This window comes from Oryctolagus cuniculus, chromosome 9 (genome assembly GCF_964237555.1).
Source record: "Oryctolagus cuniculus chromosome 9, mOryCun1.1, whole genome shotgun sequence".
In the NCBI taxonomy this organism is placed as follows: Eukaryota; Metazoa; Chordata; class Mammalia; order Lagomorpha; family Leporidae; genus Oryctolagus; species Oryctolagus cuniculus.
Window position 1 is genome coordinate 5,403,057 of NC_091440.1, and position 26,883 is coordinate 5,429,939.

General features: G+C 41.2%; 2 long non-coding RNA genes across 2 annotated transcripts in view; one reads left to right on the top strand and one right to left on the bottom strand.

Moving 5' to 3' along the window:
• The window catches only part of LOC103349108 (uncharacterized), a 49,894-nt gene extending 42,411 nt beyond the window's left edge, over window positions 1-7,483 (top strand). Inside the window, exon 4 of the long non-coding RNA XR_007920883.2 lies at window positions 1,369-7,483. This is a non-coding gene — a long non-coding RNA (uncharacterized lncRNA). The remainder of the gene's footprint in view (window positions 1-1,368) is intronic.
• The window catches only part of LOC138843750 (uncharacterized), a 148,043-nt gene that overhangs the window by 13,594 nt on the left and 107,566 nt on the right, over window positions 1-26,883 (bottom strand). The gene's annotated exons all lie outside the window — the stretch shown is intronic.

The window sequence follows — 26,883 nt, forward strand, 5'->3', positions numbered from 1 at the left end:
AATAAGAGTGCCAATTGTTAAATCAACAACGGGAGTCACTGGGTTCATGCTCCCCACGCAGGATCTCTGTCCTTAATATGTTTAACTATGAAACTCAAAAACAACACTACTAGTCGAACAATACCCTATACCTGGTTCAGTTGTGTGAATGCAACCTGTTGAAATCCCTGCTTAGTATATACTAAGTTGATCTTCAATATATGAAGGTAATTGAAAATGAAACGTGATGAAGGGCAGGATGGGAGAGGGAGTGTGTGAGGGGAGGGCCACGGGAGGGAGGGAGGTCGGTGGGGGGGAGCCACAACAATACAAAAGATGCATTTTATATTCTACTTAAAACTATTGGTTGAACTCTGTAATTAATACACAATTACTCTTAGGTGTTTAATTAATGCTATAACTAGTACTCAAATAGCATTTTACACTTTGTGTTTCTGTGTGGGAGCAAAATGTGGAAATCTTTACTTAACATACGCTAAATTGATCTTCTGTATATAAAGATAATTGAAAATTAATCATGATGTGAAGGGGAAGGGGAGAGGGAGTGGGAGAGGGGAGCGTTGTGGGTGGGAGGGAAGATATGGGGGGGAGGAGGCTATTGTGGTCCATAAGCTGTACTTTGGAAATTTATGCTCATTAAATAAAAAAAAATGATTTCATCAGTTTTCACGTGTGGAGTAGTTGGTCAAGATATTAGATGGACATTGGTACATGATCTTCAATGCCAAAGTTAACATTTTTTGTAGGAAATAACAGTGAACATTTCTACACAGGAAATGACACTTTAAGCATAAGTAGCATGGAGAGAAAGTAACAGTTGCAAATTAATTAGCATACATGAGGTACTGTGCCAGGTATTTGCATCTATTCTGACATTTACTTCTCCCATCCTCCCCTTTTATCTGTCCCTAGCATAACACTTTTAAAGATTATTTATTTATTTGAAAGGCAGAGTTAGAGAGGCAGAGGCAAAAGCAGAAGCAAAGAGAGAGGTCTTTCATCCACTGGTTCAAGTGGCTGCAAGGCCGGAGGTGGACAGATCCAAAGCCAGGAGCTTCCTCCGGGGCCCCCAAGTGGGTGCAGGGGCCAAGGACTTGGGCCATCTTCTACTGCTTTCCCAGGCGATAGCAGAGAGCTGGATCAGAAGTGGAGCAGCTGGGACTTGAACTGGTATTTACATGGGATGCTGGCATGCAGGCAGCAGCTTTACCGGCTACACCACAGCGCCGGCTCCAACAAACCTCTTTAGTTACAGCAAAGCAACCTGGCCTCTTGGGACAAGTGCATAAATATTTTCCCAAAGTCATCAGTTCAGTCAGAATCTTCCCAACCTCTACTCCCACATAACTAAAATCTGTCTCTCCCCAGCTCTCTGCATCTCTGACCATTAGCACCCGAGAATCTCCTGCCACTGGTTCACATCAGCCACCTCTGGAGACTGCTTTGGGCAGTGATCGGCTGCCCGAGGACCTGCGTGTTCACATTCCCCAGATCGCCATCAGCTTCAGGCAGGTACGGCTGTGGAAGTGCAGACATCCAGACCTGAGGCAGGACACTCAGAGCCCCCTGCTGAATCCTGCTGGCGCTGTCTTCACCTGAAACCTCGCTTCTCCATGCTGCCTTCCCAACAGCCTAGCACGCCACCTGGTAAATCGCTTCCCCTGGGGACTGCCCCCGAACGGCTTCTGGGAGCACCCACAGCTGACAGTCATGCCAGCTACCAGTCCTGGGTTTGATCTGCGATTTCTGGCTCCATTAGGGGACAAGAGCCAACAGCTACAGATGGAGTGATAATAGCCCCCGTAAAAGATGAGCCTCTAGCAGTTATTTACATAAAGTTCATTCTATGGACTCTTAAAAACAGAATGATTGCACATTATTTGTCAGTACAATTTCTAATGATTTGATTCTCAAGTATGTGGACTGCAAATATGTGGATTACCCAGGCCATTACTAATGTGAGCTATATAAGGACTTCTAACACTAGCCTGAAGGTGGGAACTTTGAGTGGCTTTAAAGAATGAAGGCAACTCCAAAGCAAATAGAATAAGCAATGAACAAATTATGCACAACAGCTGCACGGTCCCTACAGTGTTCCCTGGCTTGGGGTGATGCAATTTTTGAAAGTGTACTTTTCAATGTTCCATCTGATCCATGGACACGTACCTCCACCATACGTGGCAAGAGTTGTGGAAGCTGTGAAGTTCCAACGTGTCCATGACAAGCGGACTGGTGTGCAGCTGTGTATGTCAAGTGTGTGTGGTCATCAGTAGCAATACTGTGCAGAAGTAGTGGTGGACAACCCAATCTTGGAAATATTTTGTCTTGATCATGGTCCCTTGTGTTTTTCTTCAAAGACTAAAATTATTTAAATTGAATTTGAGGGGCATGCATTGTGGCACAGCAGGTTGAAGCCCCAGCCTGCAGTGCCAGTACCCCATACAGGTGCCGGTTCAAGTCTTGGTTGGCTGTTCCATTTCTGATCCAGCTCCCTACTAATGTGCCTGGGAAAACAGTGTAGGATGGCCCAAGTCCTTGGTCCCTGCACCCACATGGGAGACCCAGAAGCAGCTCCTGACTCCAGATTGGCTCAGCTCCAGCCATTGCAGGCTATTTTGGGAGTGAACCAGCAGATGGAAGACCCCTCTCTGTCTCTACCTCTAATTCTTTCAAGTAATTAAATTAAAAAACTGAATTAGATCTTTGTAAGACAGGAAATTTCATGAAAACAAATCAAATGGGAAAAGGCATTTGCCGTAATAGCTAAACACCAGTAGGGATGCCCGTATCCCATACCAGAATCCTTGGGTCTGAATCTCGATTCCAACTTTGTGTGAATGCAGGCTTTGGTGATGGCACAAGTGGTTGGGCCCTTGCCGCCCATGTGGGGACCTGGATCAACTTTGCAGCTCCTAGCTTTGGCCTGGCTCAAATGGCCATTGCAGGCATTTGGAGCATTAACCAACAGATGGAAGATCTCTATCTGGTTCTCTTTCCTAAATAAATATCAGGTTTGCCTTCAATATTTCATAGCTGTGAGTTTATTTTACATATATGTATGTATTTCTCTATGGCACTCATTGAGACAAAGATCAGATTTCTGGGGATATGTTTTTCCTTCGCTTAGGAAAACTTCAATTCAAAATGATTTCAAAAGAATCTTACGCTTGAGTTGGAGAAAGTTCCTTTTCTGGTAGACAAGAACAAAACAAACAACTTTACTTCTATCTTCTGTGTTTTTACTCGGAATTTTTTCTAACCTTTTCAATGATGAATTGTATTCCTCTGTTAGGTATACACAAAGGGCTTTAAAATATCTTTATGAGACAAGGAATCTCCCACAAGAAAATTCTTTGAAAGTGGAGAAAGAACTACAGGGCACAGAATCCTAACACAGGATATGGAAGAAGCACCCAGATGCAGAGTGTCCCTGGGCAGGCGGCTTCCTAGCCATCTGATCGAGGGCTCCTTTCAATCAGCCCTACATTCTGTAACTAGCTGATCGGACCCAACTGAAATACCAGGCCCCGGGCCAAGATACATGGGACTTTGTTACACAAATAATCAGATGGAGAACCCCAGTTGGGAAAAAGAACAACCTTCTTGAAATGCAAACATGAGCAATAATATGCAGAAAGCTGTAAGAAAATAAACTCCTTTTAGAATGCCCTTTTTCTACAGGAAGCACCAAGTCTTCTCCTACAGCCCCTCTGACTTTCCCAAAGCTGCTGGACAGAATCCATTTATCTGATACGATAGAACGATATTGGCTTCATCTCTCAATTTTCTGGAGTATGGTTGATGGTCGATCAGAATCTCTGAAAATGGGCTTGTGTGAACTTCTGACAAATGCCTGAATGACAGTGAAAGGATGTTTGGGGAAAGAGAAAATCAGTGCATATGGAATTGAGTGACAACTTCTTAATGAAACCCTAAAAAAAGGTGGTTCTGAGCCAGAATGTGTAATTACTGTCTAATCTAGACAGGCCAAGCCATCTGTTGGCTGGGATCTTGTCCCCACCTTTGGGGAGTGTGTGGTGATTGGCTGGTGGTGTATAAGAGAGCCATCTCCAATTGACATCTGTCATCTGTCAACCACCCAGCTGTAATGATGAGCAAAGTTGCTATCGGCTGTCAATGGGCCATATGGAGTGACAAGTAAATGAACAGACTGCAGCCACATCACAGACTCAGGGCGCAAATAGGCAAACTAACACGCTACTCACTGGCCTCTTCACCCTATGCCAGAGCCTTGTGATTCACTCAGCAAGGGCAGCTTTGAGATGGGGGTGTGGTGATGGCGAGAAGCCATCTTCCCTTAGCCTTTATTGGAGAGTTGAATGGAACAATAAGTTAATCAATAAATCAGTAAAGTCACGTATGTTAGGATGAAGTGACAGCAAAGCTGCAGAGAGTTACTAATGTCACAGATGGTAGCCCCTCGGGTGTCCTCGGGAAGGCAAAGTCTCTACTGGAACCTAAGGCAAGGACTCCCATTAACAAGGCAAAAGCAAAGCCCTTTGAGTCTTGGACAAAGATTATTTTGGCATAAAACTTTGTAAAGTGTGTTGACATACTTGGCAAATATGGCCGAAACCTTAACATTGGCTCCCCATGTTCATTTAACACTAATTTTCTCCATTACTGCTCTGTATTGAGATTTTATTCCAGAGGACATAGTATGGAAGACTGCTTTCCATAAAGAGCTACCAAATCGACTCTAAACTGTGGAATGCACAGATAATATCTAGCTTAAATTAGAACTTGATATTGAACCAAGGTGGAACTATCATTTCTAGAACCAGAATCAAGAGGAAGGGGCTGGGAGAATTTTTCCATCATGGAGGAATCATTGTGCAGTGCCAACTTCCTTTAGCCAAAGTCACTAATGACTATAGTGCTCAGCTATTTTCAACCCTGGCTACCTTAGACCAATTAAATAAAAATCATGGGAAGCAGGGTCCAGGTATAAATACTTTAAATTTTACCATTTAAATGTACACTTGGAAGCCATTGCCTATACACTCAGTTCAGCTGAACTGAGCCAGATTGAACGAAGCCAGGAGCTCTTTGTGCAACTGAGCTTGCCCTGAGCAGATGCAAACTGAAGCCAACCATCACCGTCATGTGTTCAACAGTGACCCAACGCATCCCAAAGGTGAGCGAGGCCCAGACTGTTCCCCAAAATTCCTGTGGGCATCCTTCTCATACCCATTGTTTCGTGCATGAATTATCTGTGAGCATTTCAGCTCTGCCTACGAGGATGAATGCTGCTCTCTGAACACCCATTCATCTTTCAATTCCTCCGTTCTGGAAGCGTGGACCCTCAGGGGTCATAATGTCACCTGTCCAGGGATGGCCGCTACCTGGAACTCCTAATCTCCACAGCTCTCAGAAGAACATTGATGTGACCATGTATTAAGTGTGTACTACATACATGAACTGTGCCATGTGCTTCGCACAAATCACTCTTGACTTCATGGCAAGTTTGGAAGGAAAGACTTAGGATTAAAAAACAAATCACCATTTTGATTATGAGAAACATAAAACTTGAACTTCAATAACTATGTGAAACTCTAGTACTGGATTTCATCCCAGGCCTTTCTGAATCCAAAGCTCACATTTGCCTGGTTCAGCGAGTAGCATTGGTCAACAACTTCCTTTCCACAAACTGGGATCCAAGTCCTCTAAGTACCAGTTCTTGGCCTACAGTTCTCCAGCAGTCTTGCCTTCACCCTGGATGCCATCACAGCCCAGCTGAGCTCCAAGAGGGTTAAGTCCACAAGCAGGTTACTGCTTGCCTCTCTTGGCTTTCTACATCATGGAATTTGATTTCCATGATTCTGAGTTCACTTTACTCTAGGTTGGCCTATACTTCAATGTCTTATGTTTCATCAGTAAAAGGAACCTGATACACAATTATATTTAATCAGTAAAATAAGAACAGCCTAAATCACAGATTACCCTTGCCCTGGCCTTTTCTTATTGAGTTTTGATGCATTTCATGAAAAAAAATGTAGAGTTTAATAAAAGGAAAAGTAACTGGATGAAATAGTATGCACTTGATTTACTCAGAAGTAATGACTAAATTCAAGGAAAATAGGACAGTTTTATTTAAAAATAGAAGAACTCTGGAAGGATGTTTAACACAGGGGTTAAGATGCCACTTGGGATGACTACATCCTATATCCAAGTCCCTGGTTTAAGTTCCAGCTCCACTTTAAATTCTGGTTTCCTGACAATGCATACCTTGGGAGGCAGGAATGATGGTTCAGGTCCTTAGGTCCCTGCCTTCCCCAAGAAGGACCTGGATGCAGTCCCAAGGCTCCTGGCTTCAGCCTGGCCCAACTCTGGCTATTGCAGGCATCCGAGGAGTGAGCCAGCTGATGGAATATCTGTAGCTAACTAGTTCTATCTCTGCCTTTAAAATAGAAGAAGAAATAGACAACAATGTAGGCCAAGACATCACCTCATCTCTTTTAATCTCTAACCCATTTTTGGTTACTTCCAATATATTTCTTAAAATATGCTGTATTTTTGCTTTAAAAATGAATGTTATAAAGTTTGTAAATAGAGAATATAGATCAACTCTAAGTATTACATTTGATTATACAAGTTTATTAGACACAAGAATGAAATGGGAGAACTGGCTGAACTTAAAATTAAAAATGTGAGTGGAGGTAGGCATTCGGCCTGGGTGGGTTAAGTCAGCCATGTCTCTTACCAGACTGATCAAGTTCAATACCCACCTCTGACTTCAGACTATAGCTTACTACTAATGCAGACCCTGGGAGGCAGTGCTGATCGCTCAACTGATTGGAATCCTGGTACCCACATGGGAGACCTCAATTGCAATCCTGGCTCCTGGCTTCCCAGCCAGAGGCCATTGCTGGCATTTGGGGAGAGAACTAGCAAATGGGAGCTAATGCACTCCCCTCTGCCTCTTAAGCTTTTAAAAAAATTAAACAACAACAATAAATATAGTCATAATCCCCATAAAGTTATATTTTTCAAAACCTTGAGAAGGTGGATTATATAAGTGATAAATCACTTTCTGGAAAAGAAAACCATGGTAAAGTAATTATAGCTTGTGGCTATCATAAATCCAAAGCGATTATACTTGAATGGAGACACCCAGCCAGCCTTCCTTTTTCCTATGAATTACCTGAATAGTGTTTATTTGACTTTGCTATTTCAGAAGGCATTGCTCTTTAAGTTTCATCAGTTGCTGAGAAATTAAGTCAAAATTTCATTTCGGGCTCATGATTTACCTTCATTTTTTTTAACCTCACTGTATAATTGCCCTTGTCTTGACAGAAAAAAATCATTCACTTTGTATGATCTATTTTCTTCTTAATGACAATTTCACATAGCCCTGAGACTTCATGTTCTTACTTGGAATTATTTCCATGCCAAGAAGTAAAGTCAGTTTACAATTTATTTTTTTCTTCTTGGTTGTAAGTTAAACTAAGATCCATTTCAAGAAAAGTAGAATTAAGTTGTTTCTTAGTTGTCTATTATTTAGTCTTTTTAAAAAGCTACATGAACCAATAGACTGTTTCTTTTAGCACCTTAACTTTGTCTTTTTGCTAGAAAACTAATGTGACTTTTGTCATCTTTATGACTCCATTGTTGTCAATTAGATTTTGCTAATGAGAAGTTTCATACTTGTCTAAAAATTGCTCTTAAGTATAATAATTTTCTTCATCTGATGTCCTAAACTGTCCACTTTATATTTGAATCTTTATATTTGAATTCTTCAGTTTCAGTTTTTTGATATTATCCTTATTTTTTGTTGGCAGAGTCATTTTGGCTATTATTTTTGCTAAGTCATATAATATAATCAGTGCCCTATCTTGAACTATTTGCTCTCTCATTTGGCACTAACTGCTCTAGGAAATACAAATATTGGTAAGACCACCCATGTTACCCATAACAACTAAATACTTGCAACCCAGAGCGCTTGAGCACTTATCTGCAGTGCCTTCTACTGCAATCCTTAACTGATAGGTCTGAAGTAGGAAACAGCCCTTCCAAACGCAAGAGCCAAGGGAGGCTACATACAGGAAATGGTCTTTGAGTAGAATGGACAAGGAGTGAGATGTCAGGGAAGAACCCAGTCAGGATGGCCATGAAAGGGAGGACAGACTGGTGAGGAAGAATGGGCGGATAAGGGATAGGGTAAAATATGTGGCCTTAGAGCAGAAACTAGACTAACTCAGCTGGAGTAGACGTGCTTGAGAAAGGCAGGGGTGGGTCGTTCAAACAGGAAGTTTCACTACCTGCCTAGGCCCTGGCAATGAAGCAGTCACGGCACCGGGTAGCACAGGTGCGTCAGATTACCCGTGTCTTCTCTGAAGGCAACGCTCCAGGAAGAGGACAGCCTATGAACTGCTGTTGGCTCAGTGTGCTTCTACTGGGCCCCCTAGAGTTCCCTAATTGTGGGAGCTTGGCCCCTAGCGTGGCGATACGTGACAGGATCCTTAAGAGGTGGAACCTACTGGAAGGTTATTAAATAGTTCTCATGGGACCTCTAGTTAATTCTGCAGGGAGGGAGCTCTTATTGGTGAGTGTGCCTGACTCCTGGGTTGCTCTCTGGCTCCGTGTCAGCAGGTACCTCTCTCCCTCTTGCATGCACTCTGTCAGATGCCATCTGCCTTGATGGGATGTAGCCAAGGCTCTCTGCCTCAAAGCAAAGTGGATAAACCTCCTGCTGTTACAAAATACCAAGTCTCTGATATTTTGTTACCACAATGGAAGCCAGGCTCGTATGTAAACCATAGATGGAATTCAGTATAGTAAGAATATGTACAAGTTTGGGAAGTGACAAGCATCTGTGTGTATCTGTATTATATGGGTATACATATACTTTATAGGTGACATGAACAGAGGCACTGAAAGTCATTTTCTCCAGAGCCGAGTTTGAAGGTAGGGCTCATTTTTGGAGTGCCATCGTTGAACCCAAGGCTACTAAGAAGTTGACTATAACCCAGTAGAAAACTGACACTAGAGGATTTCAGTCCTGGGAAAGAAGATATTAGATGTGTTTTATAAAATTTGATGGTAATTTAGGAGATATAAGAAAAATATCTAAGCCACTAAGCTAATAAGGATGCTCTTTAAAAACTGTTGGAAATTTAAATGTAAATAAAGAAAGAAAAAACCGGACATTTGATCTAGCAGTTAAGTGTTGATCAGATGCCCGCATCCCATGCTGGAGTGCCTGTGCTAGTTCCCCGCTCCACTCCCAATTCTTGCTTCCTGCAACTGCAGACTCCTGCAGGCAGCAAGTGTGGTCAAGTGGTTGAGTTCCTGCCACCATGTAGAAGACCTGGTTTGAGTTCCCAGCTCCTAGCTATAGACAGGCCATTGCAGGCATTTGGATTGGAGAGTGCTCGCTCACTCGCTCTTGCTCTCTGCTTCTCAAATTTTTTAAAGTTAGCAGAAGGGTAGATGTAAGTTGGCACCTAGTAAGGTACCAAGGAGAATGGTAGGAAATAGAAAATGAGTAACAGTCATTGATTTTTGATCTTAGAAATAGGAGGATAATGATAGCACTTTAAGAAACGGAAAACTCAAAATACCTCCTAATGAGACAAATACAATAGCTTTGCACGTTGTCAGATCTAGTCACCAACAGCTACAGAAACTTCAATTTCTTGGGCCTCATTTTCTTCATCTATAAAATGGGTTTCAAGTAGAATATATACTAAGATCTTCTATTAAAATCCTATTATTTCTGCTTGGTTTCCACATTAGGTTTCATGTCATTTCATCAGTGTCTATCCCAGACATTCATAGGCAACACATAAATTCTACTTTACGTGGGCAACGACGTTGATCTCCAGTCTGCACATCTTAGCTCAGGAACAGTTATTTTTTAAACATCCCTTGTATTCTCCTGCACCTTTCAGATCATCAGATCAAATGGATGGATTTTAATATGGATTTCAGTTGCATGTATAAATCATCCTGTCATTTTGGCACCACAGCTGAGCTTCCTCATATTAGCTGGAAAAGATCATGAATAAATTTGCAGCATGCTGCACAGGGGATTATGTGTACATGAAATAATTCTTATTGGCAATTGCTTCTACAATTCACTGCACAGAAAATTTAACATGAGGGCACGCAATACCATTTCTCACTCTAGGATGAAAACTGAGAGCTGCGAATCCAAACGTTGAGGAATCACTGCCACCCTGATCAAGCCATCTTCTCTGCAAACCTGTTCCGTTCACCCAATCCATTCAACACCATGGGTACACATCTCTACCGATGAAGATCTTAGAGATTTGCATGCTCCTTCAGTCTGGTAGACTAGTGTCCATCACTCAGACTCCAATTCATTCCAGAGTCCTGTCCCTCATCTGGAATAGTTCTGTGCAGGAATGATGAACATGATACATGTGTTAATGTGTATCCAATGCCCATGGTAGGCAGTCACTGGAGTATGGTGTTATTTCATTGAATACAGTTCTAATACATTTTTTCTAGACTTCTCAGCACCATGTTCCAGGAAACCATTAGCAGTTGAACAGAGGGGGAAATGCAAGTAAAGTAGATCTGCTGTCCTTGGGTGTCATTTCTCAGCCCCTTTTCCATCCTTGTAGCTAGGACCACCTGACTGCCATCTCTATCTTAGTTCTAACCCACTCATGGAGGACAGCCTTACAGAAAGGATAAAAGCTTTCAAAAACCTCAGATTGGTATTTTTCAAGACTTAGAAACAAGTCAGTACTATGAGAAACAGTGACTTGATCAGCCCTTGTGCTGACTGTTGATGTACAATGTAATACTTTATCCATTTTAGTATTTTTTCTTTGTTTTGTTCTAATACTATTGGTTGAAATCTGAAATTAACACAGTTATTCTTAGGTGTTTAAATTTTAACTGAAAAGTGATCCCTGTTAAATATAACAGTGGGAATAAGAGAGAGAGGAGATGTACAATTTGGGACATGCTCAATCGGACTTGCCCCAAATGGTGGAGTTAGAATCATGCCAGGGAATTCCAATACAATCCCATCAAGGAGGCATGTACCAATGCCATCTCGCTAGTCCAGGTGATCAATTTCAATTCACAGTTGACCACACTGATAGGACTAAGAGTCAAAGGGATCACACAAACAAGACTAGTGTCTGCTAATACTAACTGATAGAATCAAAAAGGGAGAGAATGATCCATCATGGGAAGCGGGATACACAGCGGACTCATAGAATGGCAGATGTCCTAAATAGCACTCTGGCCTCAGAATCAGCCCTTAAGGCATTTGGATATGGCTGAAGAGCCCATGAGAGTATTTTAGGCATGGAAAGCCAAGTCACTCTGAAAAAAAAAAAAAAGAAGACCTAAATGAAAGATCTCTGCAAGTGAGAACCCAGTGGAAAGAATGGGGCCATCAAAGGAGGTGCCTTTCTCTGAAGGGAGGAGAGAACTTCCACTTTGACTATGACCCTGTCAGAATAAGATCAGAGTCAGCGAACTCAAAAGGCTTCCATAGCCTTGGCAACTCATGACTAGAGCTTAGGGAGATTACTGACACCATAAACAAGAGTGTCAAATTGTTAAGTCAACAACAGGAGTCACTGTGTACCTAATTCTCATGTGGGATATGTCCTTAAATTGTTGTCCAATGTGAAGTAATGCTATAACTAGTACTGAAACAGTATTTTACACTTTGTGTTTCTGTGTGGGCGCAAACTGATGAAATCTTTACTTAATACTTAAGTTGATCTTCTGTACATAAAGATGATTGAAAATGAATCTTGATGTGAATGGAATGGGAGAGGGAGCAGGAGATGGGAGGGGTGCTAGTGGGAGGGAAATTATGGGGGGGGGGGAAGCCATTGTAATCCATAAACTGTACTTTGGAAATTTATGTTTACTAAATAAAAGTTAAAAAAATAAAAGAAACAAGTCAGTAGGCTTATTGGTGCCACTACAATGTTTCTTAGACATGAGCTGTATTCACCAGCCTCTAACTTGTTCAATGTGATCTTTTGTATTTAGTGTCAGATCAGAGTTCATATATTCTGGTTACTTAAAGATGCAGCACTTTTAGAACTTAGGGATAGCCTTACTCCTACTTGTCCCCACAGGGGTCTAGAGTCCTGTCCCTTGGTGCCAAATGCCTGCATCATCTTGTTTCCTGAAAACTATATCTCTCTGCTTCTATTAGTCCCATTTCTGGTCTTTCATGGATCTGAACATGAACTGGAGCCTGCCTTTCTGGGAGTTCACAACCTGGTTCAAGTCTGTTGTCAAGAACAGAATACTGCCCATGCAGTATCTCTCAGCCAACAAACTCTTCCCCCTTCCATGCCTTGAATTAACACTTACCTCATTGGATCTAGTTTTTATAGCTTCACACAAACCTTCCTATATTTGACAATCATGTATCTCCTCTACAGGTTTTCTCAGACATCCTACCACTGCTGAATATTCTCCAAGCCCTCTGCAAATGCCCCTTTAGCTTATTCAGCTAGGACCAGTTAAACCCTCATGTTCTTTGAAATCTACATCGTAGAGCCAGCGCCTCAATTAGCTTTGTAGTTTAACATTTCTCAGTAGTTTGTTGTGTGAAAAGGGCCTTGGATTTGCAAGAATACTGAAAGCCAAGTGTCTCTTTGTGATGTAAGAACTTCCTCCAGCAAGGTTATGAACATAGTGACAGAGAAGTCGCTACCTCTCCCATCTTTGTCAATTTCTGACCATTCAGTAACCTCTTTCCTGGATGCCTTGAGTTTACTCCTTCGTAGTTTACACCCATTGTCCTAACTATTCACGATGGAACCATGCATACAGTGGTGACTCCATCAGGAAAGAGCAGCCTCTTGAAACACTTAAGGCAACTCTTATGTTTTCCCAGTCTTTTGCTTAGTACTTCAAGATTTGTTTTCTCAGGTATCAAATTACCTCATCGTTCTAGACCTATGTCTTTACTTTTTTTTTAATACCTAGATAAACTGGAGAGAGGTTCCCCTTTTCTCTATATTCCTCCATAGTAAGCATCACCTTGCTTAGAACAAAGACACATATGATAGAGTTGTTGATGAAAACTGACTGAGGATTTAGAAATCATATGCTAGCATGTGTATATGTGCTCATGCTATAGAAACACTATTTAAATGATACTTATTCTGGTTCCACTTACCCTAAATCCAATGGGTCAAAACCTTCGAAAAATATTAATGCATTTAAGTAAAACATAAGGACAGGTGATTATAACTGACTTGCTCCATATTGAAAATTGTAACTTAACCACTTTAATCACTAGCCTTACAGATACTGGCATCTTCTAAAATCTTAAATAAGGAACAGATTGCATTTGGTTTCCATAAGTCAAGTCAATATATTTGGATTGGGTGAACGATTTTTACAATTTGAATGATTTTAAATTTACAAAATAAGACTTGACATAGCACAACGTTTCCATATACCCCACACTCAGCTTCCCCTACAAGTATATTTGTCACAGTCTAAACCACACCCAGCATCCTCTAGTAACATCTCATACTAGATTGTAACTTAGAATGAGTTCATTTCAAGTTATACTAGTTGAAGGGCTAGTGTATACGAATTCCAAAATTAAATAGGCACTCTTGAGACTAATGAGTCTCAGAGTCAAATAAAAATGTTTAAGATAGCAAGTTCATGTATTATTTCTCTAAACAGTCTCAAGTATAGTCAGATAACAGGATTTTGTCATAGAAAGTTCTGTAGCAGCCATAAAAAAATCTATTACAGATAACAAGTTTAACACTGCAGCATACAAGGACCTGTATCAATTGTGTTTTCTATACAACAGGATTGAAGGATTCAGAAATGAGTAAAAATGAGTTCTATTTGAATTCCAAGGGATATAACTGGAATTAATAAAGGAAATGCAAAACTTGCACGCTAAAGATTATTAAATATAATTGGATGGCATTTAATAAAGAAAAATACACCTAATTTATGGATTGGAAGACAATGTTACAATGGTCACAGTCCCTATATTGATCTATATAGTCAACACAATGCCTGTCAAAATCCCTGTTGCCATTTTTGGATAAATTGATAAGTTTATTAAATTATATGGAAATTCAAAAAACCCAAGAACAATCTTGAAATAAGGATGAGTCTTCCAAATTTGCTTATTTCACAATTTACAACAAACCTGCAGTAATCAAGACCGTGTAGTGCTAGCATAAAGATACAAATGTAGATCAATGGAACGTAATTGAGAACCCAGAAATAAGCCCATACATCACAGTCAATTGATTTTTGACAAGGTACAAAGATAATTCAGTGGAGAATGAAGTCTTTTGAACAAAAAGGCTGGAAAAGTTCATTTTCCACATAATGAATTTGGACACTATTTTCTGCAGCATTCAAAACTTCACTCTAGATGGATCAAAGGCCTAAGAGTAAAAGATATTATAAAACTAGTAGAATGGCAGGTGTTGTGGTGCAGGGGTTAGGCCACCGCTTTGAATGTCCAACTCCTCTATCCAGCTTGTCTCCAAGTGCCAACTTGTCTCCACTACTCTACATGTGATCCAGCTTCTTGCTATTGCACACCTGGGAACAGATAATAGCTCAAGTGTTGGTCTCCTGTCATGCACAGGGAAGGCGTAGATGAAATTCTGGGTTTCTGGCTTCAGCCTAGCCCAGCCTTGGCTCTTGTATAGGCTTTTGGGAGTTGAGGAGTGAACCAGCAGATGGATGATGTCTTTCACCCTCTCCCTCCTGCTTCTCTGTGTCTGCTTTCAAGTAGAAGATAAGTGCTCAAAAATTAAGAAAAACACAAGTATATCTTTGTGTCCTTGGATGAGGCAATAGCTTCTTAGATATGACACCAGAGCACAAACCACCAGACAAAACTAGTAAACTGGACTTCCTCAAAACTAAACTGTGCTCCAAAGGTCACTGTCAAGAAGATGAAATAGCATGAAGTATTTCAAATTCTTACATCTGATAAGTGTCTAATATCTAGAATAAAGGAATTTTATAAGTAAAAATAAAAATTTGAATACAAATCTTTTTCAAAGAAGGTACACAAATGGCCAACACAAAACATGAAAAGACAAAATGCTTAGGAAAAAGCAAACCAGAAAGCACAATGGAATACTGATGCCATCCTCTAGAATAACAATAAGGGTGGGCCAGCGGCGCAGCTCACTAGGCTAATCCTCCGCCTTGCGGCGCCGGCACACCGGGTTCTAGTCCCAGTCGTGGCACCGGATTCTGTCCCAGTTGCCCCTCTTCCAGGCCAGCTCTCTGCTGTGGCCAGGGAGTGCAGTGGAAGATGGCCCAAGTGCTTGGGCCCTGCACCTCATGGGAGACCAGGATAGGTACCTGGCTCCTGCCATCAGATTGGCGCGGTGCGCCGGTCGCAGCGCGCCAGCCGTGGCGGCCATTGGAGGGTGAACCAACGGCAAAGGAAGACCTTTCTCTCTGTCTCTCTCTCACTGTCCACTCTGCTTGTCAAAAAAATAAAAAAATAAAAAAAACAATAAGGGTGGTTGATGGCAAGTGTTGCGAGAATGGAGAAGTTGGAAGTTTTACATATTGCCCATGTGTATTTAAAGTGGTACAATCAGTTGGAACACATTTGAGCAGTTTCTCAAAATGTCAGTATTACTACAATCCCAAAATTCTACTGCCAGTACTATGTACTCAGGAGAATTGAAGACATTTTTCCATACTAAAGTGTTTGTAGATGTTCCTCATGCCATTAATCTGCATGTGTAGTCACAGTTGTACATAGTTCAAGGGTCTGTGAGAAGTGGGGAATGACTGCTCATGGGTGAAGTCTTTTATAAGTGATGGATATGTTCTAAAAGTGATTGTTGTAGTGGTCACATAACCGTGGCTATATCACACAACACTGAATTATACACTTCAAATGCATGAGTTGTTTACCAATTTCCTTTGGGTAAATTCCAAGGAGTGGGATGGCTGGGTTGAACAGTAGGGTTATCTTCAGGTTTCTGAGGAATCTCCAGACTGACTTCCATAGTGGCTTAACCAGTTTACATTCCCACCAACAGTGGGTTAGTGTCCCTTTTTCCCCACATCCTCTCTAGCATCTGTTGTTGGTAGATTTCTGAATGTGAGCCTTTCTAACTGGGGTGAGGTGAAACCTCATTGTGGTTTTGATCTGCATTTCCCTGATTGCTAGTGATCTTGAACATTTTTTCATGTGTCTGTTGGCCATTTGGATTTCCTCTTTTGAAAAATGTCTATTGAGGTCCTTGGCCCACCTCTGAGTGGGTTGTTTTGATGTTGTGGAATTTCTTGATTTCTTTGTAGATTCTGGTTATCAACCCTTTATCTGTTGCATAGTTTGCAAATATTTTTTCCCGTTCTGTCGGTTGCCTCTTCACTCTCCTGTTTCTTTTGCAGTACAGAAACTTCTCAATTTGATGCAATCCCAATAGTTAATTTTGGCTTTGACTGCCTGCACCTCTAGGGTCTTTTCTAGGAAGTCTTTGCTGGTACCTGTATCTTGCAGGGTTTCTCCAATGCTCTAATAATTTGATGGTGTCAGGTCGTAGATTTAAGTCTTTAATCCATGTTGAGTGAATTTTTGTGTAAGGAATTAAATTGGCAAACAAAAAAGTTGTCTGCACATTAATGTTTATTGAAGCTCAATTCACAATAGCCAAGACCTGGAACCAACCCAAATGCCCATCAACAGTAGACTGGATAAAGAAATTATGGGACAGGTACTCTATAGTATACTATACAGCAGTCAAAAACAATGAAATCCGGTCATATGCAACAAGATGGAGGAATCTGGAAAACATTATGCTGAGTGAATTAAGCCAGTCCCAAAGGGACAAATATCATATGTTCTCCCTGATCAGCGACAACTAACTGAGCACCAAAAGGGAAACCTGTTGAAGTGAAATGGACACTATGAGAAACAGTGACTTGATCAGTTCTTGTCCTGACTGTTGATGTACAATGTAATACTTTATCCATTTTAGTATTTTTTCTTTGTTTTGTTCTAGTACTATTGGTTGAACTGTAATTAAAATTTAAACACCTAAGAATAACTGTGTTAACTGAAAAGTGTTCCCTGTTAAATATAACAGTGGGAATAAGAGAGGGAGGAGATGTACAATTTGGGACATGCTCAATCGGACTTGCCCCAAATGGTGGAGTTAGAATCATGCCAGGGGATTCCAATACAATCCCATCAAGGTGGCATGTACCAATGCCATCTCGCTAGTCCAGGTGATCAATTTCAATTCACAGTTGACCACACTGATAGGACTAAGAGTCAAAGGGATCACACAAACAAGACTAGTGTCTGCTAATACTAACTGATAGAATCAAAAAGGGAGAGAACAATCCATTATGGGAAGCGGGATACACAGCAGACTCATAGAATGGCAGATGTCCTAAATAGCACTCTGGTCTCAGAATCAGCCCTTAAGGCATGTGGATATGGCTGAAGAGCCCATGAGAGTATTTTAGGCATGGAAAGCCAAGTCACTCTGAAAAAAAAAAAAAAAGACCTAAATGAAAGATCTCTGCAAGTGAGGTCCAAGTAGAAAGAATGGGCCATCAAAGGAGATGCCTTTCTCTGAAGGGAGGAGAGAATTTCCACTCTGACTACGACCTTGTCTAAATATGATCAGAGTCAGTGAACTCAAAAGGCTTCCATAGCCTTGGAAGCTCCTGACTAGAGCCTGGGGAGATTACTGATGCCATAAACAAGAGTGTCAAATTGTTAAGTCAACAACAGGAGTCACTGTGTACTTACTCCTCATGTGGGATCTGTCCTTAATGTGTTGTCCAATGTGAAGTAATGCTATAACTAGTACTGAAACAGTATTTTACACTTTGTGTTTCTGTGTGGGCGCAAACTGATGAAATCTTTACTTAATACTTAAGTTGATCTTCTGTACATAAAGATGATTGAAAATGAATCTTGATGTGAATGGAATGGGAGAGGGAGCAGGAGATGGGAGGGGTGCTAGTGGGAGGGAAATTGTGTGTGGGGGGAGCCATTGTAACCCATAAACTGTACTTTGGAAAATTATATTTACTAAATAAAATTTAAAAAAAAACACAAATGTATGAGTTGTGTCATATGTGATTTATATCTCCATGAACCTGTTAAAAATATAAACAGATATGGTTGGAAAACTAAAGAAAATGCATACATGCATTTGAAAAATTGGTTCCTGTGATAAGTTTAACAGCTAGATAAGTACCCTAACACACGTTGACTATTCTAGAGTCTGTGTGCATGGGCTGATTGGGACATCTGAGTTCCTGGTAATTACAGAGCCTAAGAATAGGGTAGATACATGAGGTCTATGATGCTGATCACACCAGCCTGACAGATGCATTCTGCAGAATTTCTGTTAAGACACCCAAGTCCAAAGTAATGGAGCTACAGCATGAGCAGGTGCATGGAAGAACACAGCCACCCATGGCAGCTGATCTCTCAGGGATTAGACATTGTCGATCAATACAACCAACGTGCTAACTTTTACACACACCTGGATACAGACTCCAGATAAAGTTTTTGGTCATCATCCAGATTTCATAATGGTAAGTAATATTTATAACTAGAAGGTATTGAGCCCTGGTGAGAGAAATGAGCCTTTTGTTCCAATATTTCTCCTTATAAAATGTTTCTTAGTACAATTTACATTAGGGAGTACATGTTAAACAGCAAGAACCAAATCATTGTGCCTGTGGTTTATTTTGAAACAGTAAGAGTGCCATAATTACACTACCAGTTCTAAAACATTTATACTAACAATTATTATCTTTCCAATTCCCCATTAAGCCATTCCTAGAGTAGTTTAATAGAATGCTACAAAAAGAATCAAAGTCAAAGATATGCTGATAAGCACAAAACAGCTTGCTTTCTTTCCAGGACTTAAAAAAAAAAAGACATTAGAAGTTAGATCAACTTGGAAGACAACCCGTTTATCTCCAGGCTGTATGGACAGAACAATTCTAGTGGTTGGTATGGAAGTAGTTTTTGTTTTGATGGAGAGCAATGCTGGGCTAGGGAAGATGCTGAGTGCAGAAACAGCCCAGGAAGCCCTATCCTTGCACTCCACAACAGGGAGCAGCCCAGGACTGGCTTTGTATGAGTCCTCTGCAGTATCTGGTTTGCTCACCCTCTTGGGGCCACCTGCCTCTTGTGATCAGAGTCAGCTCAGTGCTCATTTCTGAGACTCCGTCCCACTGTGTCCCTGTGAAATGTGTATATTGAGATCTCCATGCATGGGCTTAGTGCCCTTAAAAAGAAGCCCAAGTAAGCTCATTCATTCCTTATACTGTGCAAGGTACATGAGAAAGCTGCTGCCTAGGAGACAGAAGTAGATGGTCAGCAGACACCCAACCTGTCAACACCTTGGTCTTAGGTTTTGCTGCCTGAAGAATTGTGGGAAATGAGTTTGTCTCTGCTACATGAGTGGCAGGGGTCCAAGCGCTTGGGCCATCTTCCACTGCTGTGCTGGGTGCAGTAGCAGCAGGCTGGATGGAAAGTGGAGCCTCTGGGACTCAAACTACCACTTCAACATGAGAAGTCAGTCTCTCAAGCGGTGGCTTAACAAGCTACGCCACAATGCTGGCCCTGTAAACTTATCTTTTCATTCCGTTTTCCCCACTGGCTTTCTGAAGTATTCTTTTTAACTTTTATTTATATTAAATTTCCAAAGTACAACTTTTGGATTACAGTGGCTTTTTCCCCCATAACCTCCCTCCCACCCATAACCCTCCATCTCCCGCTCCCTCTCCCATCCCATTCACATCAAGTTTCATTTTCAATTATCTTTATATACAGAAGATAAATTTAGTGCATAGTATATATATATACTAAATATATACTTATATATACTATATATAAAGATTTCATTGAGAGGCAGAGAAAGTTCCCACTTATTTCACTACCCAAATGCTCGCAATATAGGCAGCTGTGCTAGGGCTAATGCTCAGAGCTGGAAACTCAATCCAGGTCATCCATGTTGGTGGCAGGAACCACTGGAGACATCACTACTGTTTTCTAGGGACCACGCAAGTAGGAAGCTGGAGTCTGGAGCTGGAGGCAGGCATCAAAGCCAGGCACTCCAATATGAAGCATGGGTGTCTTCAAGGACGTCGCATCTGCTACACTAAATGTCTCCCCGCTCCGGGCCTCTTACAAGGATACTAAGATCATGAGGACTGTGCCTTCATGATCTAGGCACTCCTCCTGAAGGCCCCAGTTTAATCTGAATACACCGGGGATAGACTTCAAAATGAGTATTGGAGTAGCACACCTTTAGGGTCACAGCAAGGGAAGAGCATGGGACTACTTCATTTGCTTCAGAATAGTATGCTGCAGTTAATTCTTTACTTTGTTTCTCCCCTATAACTGTCACTTAAAGGTCAGCTGTATCCAGTTTACCTAAGCCTTTCAAGACAATAATTCAAGCACTACAAAGCTTTGAGCGATGGTCTGTCTGCCTTGGAAACATTGCCTCTCACCTTTCAATTGCCCTCGCTCAGTTCATTGCTGGGAACTCAGAATAAAAGGAAACCAATCTGTTCAAATCCCCAAGTCTCTCGTCTTCTCATTTTTTTCTATCTGAGTAATAGCAGAAGCTCAGAAGCAGAGATGATTATGTCCAGGCATCACACTGTACTGTGTATTATTTTAATTCCTACCATGAACCCCACATAAATAGCATCAGACCTGTTTTACAGAAGAGCTCAACAAGCCAGTGGATTCAGTGATAGGATAGGAACCAAATTCCTCCGATGCCAAGATTCTGCCTCTCTACCACACAAGTTCCCCTGCTGCCAGGTGCAGCATCCCCAGGGCAAGTGAATGTCTCATGGGTAAGATTTCTTGCGGAAACACAGTGAGAAGGCACCTTCCCTGTGGGAGAGCAGACGGTATCACAGTACTAATACAGTCCCAGAAGATACTCTACTCAGCGCTGACGTGGTCATGCAACTGCAGAGACTTCAAGGGACATCTTCAACCTCTCCCACCCGTCCCTGGCTATGTGTGTGCCAAGGAGGAAGTGGGGATGGGGATGGGGTGTGCCTCTGATCAGCTGCATGGGAGCCGAGAGGTCCATCTCCTGATTGGGTAGAAATCCCTCCCCAAAATAAGAACTGCTTAATATCTGAAACAGAGAATTAGAATGAACTCATTATAGTCAGTGTTTCGTGGCACTCCAAGCCCGTCATTAAAACCACAGAAATTTCCTACTTGAAAATTGTGACTCCATTTGTCACCCTGAAAACAAATGACAAAGAAAACCTCCAATGGGTCCTGATGGCATTAGCATGCAGAAGTGAGCAAACTGGTCCAGAACATTCCACCCTGCCAAAGGCCAACAAAAGGCAACATGAAGGAACAAGAGCCACCCAGGAGTGCTCTGCACTTTTGCCAACTCAGAGCGTCATTATCAGCCGCCAATTCCTGCTCAGCTGTGTAAATGAAATGTCTTCTACAGTCTGTGCGATTTATCTCATTTGGCACTTTTGAGCATTTTGTCTCCCATTTCTGGTCAGTTTTAAAATAAGGTTTTTTCCACCATCAAGCACTTAAAATTTATCTTTGCATTTGACTCATAACTTTATTTTAGCATTGCAATGTACCGCATATTCAGATGACTAACTAGTTTGCAAGACTATGTAAGTATTATATCATTTATATAAATTTGATTTTAATTCAGCACTGGTTAATGGGCCATAAAAATAAAGATTGAGCCAAACAACAAAAGGAACAGTTTCTTGCCTGAGAGAATCCTCGGGACTGTGGCTGTTTGATAAGTTAATAATAGCAAAACAGTAACTTCCCCCAAGGCCTTTGTCATCTGTGGAAGCCAGATTGTGAGATACTGTTTGTAAAAATCCACTTTAAGTATAAGCTTTGGAAGAAAAAAATTATAAAATGTGGGGAAATTAGGCGATTTCCTGGCTGAACAATGAAGCTACAAGTTCAGGTGTGCTTCTAACATGCGAAGGAACACTTTCCCATGTAACGGAAAAGTACTGGCCGAGGTGGATTTCTGACCACACATGGGGCCAAAAAATAAAGCACAACAAAGTCTTCATATTTTAAGATATTTTAAGATAACCACACTTGCAATGACACTAGTTGAATTTTCTGTTTGAAAAAAAAAAAAAAAAGTCCATTAACCAAAGGATTATAGCACATGGGGAAAAAAGTACAAGAAACTACTTTCTAAATTTTTTGCCAGCATAGTTTAAGGTGTCTTTTAGCTACTTGAGGTAACTAAAAAGAGAATCTGGGCGAAAGCATTTCCAAAGTCCGGAGACTTGATGGTAACATGCTACGTGTCTTTCAATACAAGGTTAAATAGACGGGCGAGAATCGTGAAGCACTTTCTGCGGCAAAGTTCTTTGAGAGTAAGAAATAATTCTGTTGAAAGTAAAATTTTAAGGAATCTCTTTAAAATGTAAAGTTTACTTTAAAATATTAACAAAAGATTTTTATATATAATTCAGGAAAAATCATGAGAATGGATATTTAGCCTAGCAGTAAAGACGCATGTATCCCACATTGTAGTTCCTGGGTTCTATTCCCAACTCCAATTCCTGACCCTAGCTTCCTGCTAATGTAGACCAAACAGATGCATTAGCTCAAGTTCATCTTTAACACCCGCATGGGAGACTTGATGGTGTTTCTGGCTTCTGGCTTCAGTACCAGCCATCAGACACTTGGTAAGTGAACCAGGATAGAAGTTTTGTCTTCCTTACTCTCAAATAAGTAAATGCTTTAAGTCAACAGAAGTAGCCACATAACTGGTTTATCCCCACGGCCTGGTAATAGCATCCTGAAGTACTAATGTAGGATCCAAAGGCTAAAAATACACTTTAACAAAATGCTCAGCTGTCCGTTTAGAGATGCAGGATAAAGACCTTCTACCACCATTATTAAGTGGTAGATTTTTAAGTTATTTTGGTTCATAATATGAAATTTTGATGATTGTCATCAGGCATAAAGCAAAAATTGAGAATTTGCATGAAGTGATCCAATGAATCGACCCTTTACTGCTCTGACATTTCATGGGAATATTTACTTGTAACATTCACTGCTTATACTGCTGAGTTCCTAGAGAATGGGAAAAGTCTTACCCAAAAGCCCTGCAGGAGAAGGCTCCCACTCTGGGAGCTAGAGATCACAGTCCAGAGGGGAGTTGAGGACCAAGTGGGGAAAGGTGGTTCCAGGTGACAGGCAGGTGACAGGCAGCCCAATGTATAGGGTCTGAGCCCATCTGGAGGCAGGGTGGCTCCTACATGAAGAGCTGGCCTGGTGAGGATAGGTCTTGAAGCTCAAGTCATGTGAGGTGTCCACATGGGGTTGCGACAGCAAGTGGGGAAAGACCAGAAGTGGCAGATGGACGATGAGAAGAGAATTGCATTGTGTGAGCAATCACTTCAGGATTCAATGAAACAGGTTTCTTATCAGTAGAAAAGAATTAAACATGAAAAGAGAAAACCAGAAGGAATCCTATAAGATCGGATGGGGAGGTAACAGTAAACCAATGATTTTCAATACTAACAGAAGTAATTCACATGCCAACATGTATGTGTTTATAATTCCTTTTTCCCCACCCTTCATTAGTTACTTCTGTCACCGAGTCCTTGCCTGGGTCCACTAAGAGGACCTGAGATGAGCAATGCCACACATCAGGGAGCTCATCCTGTACTCAGACCTTGGCTTCTGACACCATTCTCTACCACAAGTAGTCAGTGCTGTTGGAAGAAACAGTCAGTTGTAAGGCTGGGGCAGAGAAAGTACACAGTGAGCCTTCAGAATCTTGTGCCAGAAAATAAGTACCCTAAGAACATTGTGGAAAGATGTCAAAAAGACAAGGGAAGCTTCTTAAACAGGCTCCCACTGGCCAAGTCTGGGACTGTTTTGCAACTGGAATAAATAAAGGCAACAACACATTATAAGCCATTGAATAAGATAAGAATCTATGAATGCATACTGAGTATATAAGTAGGACAAATGACAGTTTAATGAGGTTTTGTATAACCTCAAGTTACTCCAATCCCCCATAGTCCCAATAATTATCAATTGCAAAGGGAAAAAGATTTTAAGAGTAGAGACACCCTCTTAACATCACCTTAATCAAATGATCAAAGTTCATTTAACCAATAGGACAAACTGAAGAAACTGTCCTACTGAAAAGGATAGGCTATGATTATGATGGGGACACAACATGGGTTCTGAGATACTCCCAAATACTCCAAGAACCTGAATTCATGAGGAAACCACAGATCAACCCAGACTGAGGGGTCGTCTATAAGATAATGAGCTGTAATCTTCAAAACTTTCAAGGTCATGAAAGTCAAGGAGGGATTAAGGAACTCTTCTAGATTCAGTGGGTGAGAGGCTATGACAACCACAACTACATGAATTGTTTGATTCAGAACAGAAACTTTTCAGTTAGAATCCGAATGGGCTCTGAGGCTGGAATGCAGTATAGTGTGAATGCTGTTTTCTTGATTTTGTTTGCACTGTAGTTATATCAAAGAGCATCCTTGTTTTATTGGTGGTGTTCAGGAAAATACTAAGGAGTAGTGGGACATATTGGCAACCTATTCTCAGACAACTCTCAGAAAAAGGTTCATTGCAGTATCCTTGCAACTTCTCTGTACAGGCAGATTGTTTCAAAATTAAAACTGGATGGTGTTGTCTCTGACTCATGTTGAAATATCACAATCAAGGAAATTGAATTTCCCCTCCCCAAAATCGAATCACTTCAGAGCTTGTATTGTGCGGTTCTTAAAATAAGCTTTTATTGCTATTAGAAATTAGGTGTATAATCTCCCTTTCCCATAGCGAGGAACAAGGTGCTGCCCCTTATAATTCACGATGGCCAAGTCTCAGCATCAGGGGTGAAGCCAACAGGAATTCAGTTGCCACCTGAATTGAGTGAGTCCGGAATTTGGCTACATTAGATTTGTTGATATCCTACGATGCCTCATGCAAACCCTGGGACTACTGAAGTCGGTCCTGCTTGCGTCCTCTCCCAGTGAGCAGGTCTTTTACAGCCCCCAACTTCACTTTTAAGGGAATTGAATTCCTTGGGGGTAAAAGTGTCCTACCTGCAGGAGTTGTTCTTTTGTTAGTGCTATTCAGTCTGCTGGCCCCGTCCTGCCCTGCTCTGTGCTTCAGAAGTGGGAATGACCTCCAGGTCACCCAGGATCCTTTAGTCCTCCAGCTTCCATGTTCTGTGATTTTAATGCTCAGTAGTTGGATTATCATTTTTTCAATTTATAAAGGTAAACAAATTTCACATGTTTCACATATGCAGATTTAGGAGCATAGTGATATTTTCTACTCAACCCTCTCGCCCACATTCCCATCCTCCCTCTTCTTTCCTTATTCTTTTAATTTTTGCAATAACGTTTTCAGTTTATTTTATAATCATAAGCTTAACCCTATCTACTGAGGCTCTTCTCTAGGGCTCCAATCTCTTTAGCGTCCAGAAATGTGGTTCCGACTCCTTACTTCTTTAGGCCTACTGGTGATAACATCTAGCCACTAGAGCCAGCTTCAGGATGCACCACTGATTGGCTAACTCTGCCTCCGCTTTAGCAGAATGTTCTTTTACTGAGTGTGCCCTCTTGAACCTATAGAGGATACCAGCTGTCTCTGTGAAAGCCCTGGGCAAATCACTGTGTGACATTCATCTTGGAGTATCAGCTGAAGAGGTGACATTTGGGAAGTAGGAGCCAAGGGGATAGGTCGTGGGAAAGACGACCTGCAGAAGACATGGAGCACATGCTAAGAGGTAGAATGGGGACGGGCCAATGTAGTGTCAGAATGAACTCTCCTCGGGTAGAGGAAAAGATATCAAAACACCGAAATAAAAGTCACAGCATGGCTGAGCCAGCATTGTAGGTAGGAGTAAGCCTGGAAAGGCAACAGAGAGTTTATTTCAGTGTCAGCTTTTGTGGTAAACATACATTAACGTATGTGTTCACTCAAACGTTGAGACCAAGGGGTTGAAAGGACCCGAGAATGTGTTTGCTGGAATTCCCCCGTGTTGAAAATGCCCTCCAGATGGGGAAAACAATCTAGTTTCAGAACATAACTTCTGACCTCTTTCAAAAAGAGTTCACATACATACATCCCAGAATGGGGAGGCTAAATAGTTTCTAAGTATCTTAAAGTTCTATGTGCACATGCTAGCCTCTACTTGAGCCTTCTAGAGATTAACTATTTTAGCCACTGAAAAGCCAGTGGTAGTTTTTTCTAGAACTATGTTAGAAAAATTGTTAAAGAAAAAATTGTGGACAATCCATTGTTTACTGAAGTAATCTTTGAGTTGGAGATTTAACGCTGGGTCAGAAATTTGAAGAGTGAAATTAGGTGGAACTGGACAGAAAAAAAGTCAGCCAGCTACCAGGAATTCATCTTAAACAGTCTGAGAAAACTGCCTTTAAATTGCATTAAGGTGGGAAAATAAAAGCTTATGTGTCAGTACTGATATTTCGCATCTTCTGATGTGATGCTATTCCAGAATTACTAACATTTCAGACCAAGAAATGTGAAATGTTTAAATAAACATGATTTGGGATGCAAAATTACTGGATGAGTCTCCGGATGTTGGACTGATCAACCCTTCATGATTCTTTACCAAATCCTATGGTATGTCTTCTATTACAGAAGTGGGTCCTTAAAGGTATAATCTCCTGTGAATTCTTATGCCTAAATATTGTTTCTAGAATTCTCAGCTTCTTCTCTAGGATATTATTACTAATGCTTTGCGATGGACATATGAGCCTAGAATTTGGGATAAGACAAACTAAGTGTACACAATATCTTTCAGTTGTACCCAGAGACAGAGGCACACCATGGCTTTCACTAGTTGTAAAGGAAAT